The 3544-nt window shown below is 45.0% G+C and overlaps 1 non-coding gene across 1 annotated transcript; it reads left to right on the forward strand.

The window, feature by feature from the left end:
- The first annotated feature begins 3015 nt into the window (after positions 1-3015).
- Positions 3016-3122, forward strand: LOC115896059. The gene has a single exon (XR_004056060.1). It is a non-coding gene; the product is annotated as a U6 spliceosomal RNA (small nuclear RNA).
- Positions 3123-3544: the final 422 nt, after the last annotated feature.

Genomic DNA, 3544 nt, shown 5'->3' on the forward strand with positions numbered 1-3544 from the left:
TTTATGTTATTTTATTTTATTTATTTTATTTATTTAAGACAGAGTATCACTCTTGTTGCCCAGGCTGGAGTATAATGGCACGATCTCAGCTCACTGCAACCTCCGCCTTCCCAGTTCAAGCGATTCTCCTGCCTCAGCCTCCCGAGTAGCTGGGATTACAGGCATGCACCACCAAGCCTGGCTAATTTTTTGTATTTTTAGTGGAGCTAGGTTTCTCCATGTTGGTCAGGTTGGTCTTAAAATCCTGACCTCAGGTGATCTGCCCACCTGGGCCTCCCAAAGTGCTGGGATTACAGGTGTGAGCGACTGCACCCAGCTCATATCACAGAATACTACTCAGACATACAAAATAATGAAATCATGTCTTTTGTAGCAAGATGGATGGAACTGGAGGCCATTATTCAGTGAAATGTTCAGTGAAATGACTCAGAAACACAAAGTCAAATATTGCATGTTCTCATTAGTGGGAGCTGGACAATGGGTACCCACGAGTGGAATAATAAACATTGAAGACTGAGAAGAGCTGAGGGTTGAAATACTACGCATGGGTACAATGTTCGCTATTCAGGTGATGGGTTCACTAAAAGCGCAGACTTTACCACGGTGCAATATATGCATGTTAAGAAATCTGCACTCGTGCCGCCTAATATCTAACAAAAAATTATTTTCAGAAATAGTACTTTTTGCGGGGCATGGTGGCTCACACTGTAATCCTAGCGCTCTGGGAGGCCAAGGCAGGTGGATCACCTGAGGTCAGGAGTTCGAGACCAGCCTGGCCAACATGATAAAACCCCATCTCAACTGAAAACTACAAAAATTAGCCGAGTGTGGTGGCATGCACCTGTAATCCCAGCTACTTGGGAGGTGAGCCAGGAGAATCGCTGGAATCTGGAAGGCGGAGGTTGCAGTGGGTTGAGATCACACCATTACTCTCCAGCCTGGGTGACAGAGCGAAACTCCGTCTCAAAAAAACAAGAAAGAAAAAAAAAAGAATCATGCTGGGTACAATAGCTCATGCTTGAAATCCCAGCACTTCAGGGGACTGAGGCAGGAGGATTGCTCGAGCCTAGGAGTTTGAGACCAGCCTGGGTAACATAGGGAGACCTTGTCTTTACAAAACCAGGCATGGTGGTGTGCACCTATAGTTCCAGCTACTCTGAGACTGAGTAGGGAGGATTGCTTGAGCCTGGGAAATCAAGGATGCAGTGAGCCGTGATCATACCACTGCACTCCAGCCTGGGTGACAGATTGAGACCCTATTCGAAAGAAAGAAATTCTTTCTGTGATTCCTAAATTCCTCCTTTCCTTCTTTCTTTTCTTTTCTGTTCTTTTCCTTTTCTTTCTTTTCTTTTCTTTCTTCTTTTTTTCTTTTTTTTTCTTTTCTTTTCTTTTCTTTTTCTTTTCTTTTCTTTCCTTTCCTTTTCTTTTCTTTTCTTTTCTCTTCTTTCTTTCTCTCTCTCTTCTTTTTGACAGAGTCTCACTCCCTCACCCAGGATGAAGTGCAGTGGCACAATCTTGGTTCACTGCAACCTCTGCCTCCCAAGTTCAAATGATTTTCCTGCCTCAGCCTCCTGAGTAGATGGGACTACAGGTGCGTGCCACCACGCTCGACTAATTTTTGTATTTCTAGTTGAGACACGATTTTGCCATGTTGGCCAGCTGGTCTCGAATTCCTGGCTTCAAGTGATCCGCCCACTTCAGCCTCCCAAAGTGCTGGGATTACAGGCGTGAGCCACCACGCTGGGCCAGGTTCCCATACTTTTGAGCTACTGTCCTTTTCTGTTCCAGGGCCCCATTAGGACACCACGTTAGAGGAGTTGTCATGCCTCATTAGGCTCCTCTTGGCTGTGGTCGTTTCTCAGATTGTTTTTCATGACCTTGATGATTTAAAAAAAATGTATTGCTATGTTGTCCAGGCTGGTCTTGAACTCCTGGCCTTAAGTGATCATTCTGCCTCAGCCTCCCGAGTAGCTGGGATTACAGGGACAGGCCACTGGGCCTGGCTCCAACCTTCCTTCCCCCATGAGTGGAAGCTTCCTGAGGCCTCCCCAGAAGCAGATGCTGGCACCATGCTTTTTGTACAACCTGCAGAACTGACAGCCAAATAAATCTGTTTTCTTTCCGTCGAAAGAATGAAAGAAAGGAAAAGAAAAGAAATCTCGTCTCTACCAAAAAAAAAAATAATTAGCCGGGCATGGTGGTGAGTGCCTGTAATCCCAGCTACTCAGGAGGCTGAGGCAGGGGAATCACTTGAAAGGCGGAGGTTGCAATGAGCCGAGATTGTGCCACTGCACTCCAGCCTGAGTGACAGAGTGAGACCTGGTAAAAATAAAAATAAAAAATAAAAAATAGCCGGGCGTGGTGGCTCAAGCCTGTAATCCCAGAACTTTGGGAGGCCGATACGGGCGGATCACGAGGTCAGGAGATCGAGACCATCCTGGCTAACACGGTGAAACCCCGTCTCTACTAAAAAATACAAAAAACTAGCCGGGCGAGGTGGCGGGCTCCTGTAGTCCCAGCTACTCAGGAGGCTGAGGCAGGAGAATGGCGTAAAACCCGGGAGGCGGAGCTTGCAGTGAGCTGAGATCCGGCCACTGCACTCCAGCCTGGGTGGCAGAGCGAGACTCCGTCTCAAAAAAAAATAAAAATAAAAATAAAATAAAAAAATAAAAAATAAAGTTGGAAGTCTCACACTTCCTAATTCTAAAATTTATTACAAAAACAAACCCACAGTGATCAAAACAGTATAGTCCAGCCCGGGCAAAACCCCATCTACAAAAGATACAAAATTAGCCAGGCATGGTGGTGCACACCTGTAGTTTCAGCTACTCAGGAGGCTGAGGTGGAAGGATTATTTGAACCCAGGAGGTTGAGGCTGCAGTGAGCCAAGATTGTGCCACTGTATTCCAGCCTGGGCAACAGAGTGAGACGTTATTTCAAAAACACAAACAAACTGTGTAGTATTGGCATACAGATAGACATATAGAATAATGGAATGGAAAAGAAAGCCCAGAAGTGCCCATTTTGGCAGCACACGTACTAAAATTGGAAAGATACAGAGAAGATTAGCATGGCCCCTGTGCAAGGATGACAATCAAAAGTGAGAAATTATTTTAAAAAATTAAAAGAATACAGGGTCCAGAAATAAACTCTCATACATATAGTCCAATAGTTTTTAAATTAGGGTCCCCAGACTAGTCAGTGGAGAAAGGAGTTTTTTCAACAAATGATTTTAGGAAAACTGGATATCTACATGCAAATGAATGAACCTGGACCCTTACACTATACACAAAAATCAACTCTAAATGAATCCAAGACCTAAATGTAAGACCTAAAATGATAAAACTCTTTTTTTTCTTTTTCTTTCTTACCTTTTTTTTCTTTTCTTTTCTTTTTTTTTGAGACAGAGTCTAGCTCTGTCGCCCAGGCTGGAGTGCAGTGGCCGGATCCCAGCTCACTGCAAGCTCCGCCTCCCAGGTTTACACCATTCTCCTGCCTCAGCCTCCTGAGTAGCTGGGACTACAGGTGCCCGCCACCTCGCTCA

Source organism: Rhinopithecus roxellana, unplaced genomic scaffold (assembly GCF_007565055.1).
Source record: "Rhinopithecus roxellana isolate Shanxi Qingling unplaced genomic scaffold, ASM756505v1 contig4669, whole genome shotgun sequence".
Lineage (NCBI taxonomy): Eukaryota > Metazoa > Chordata > Mammalia > Primates > Cercopithecidae > Rhinopithecus > Rhinopithecus roxellana.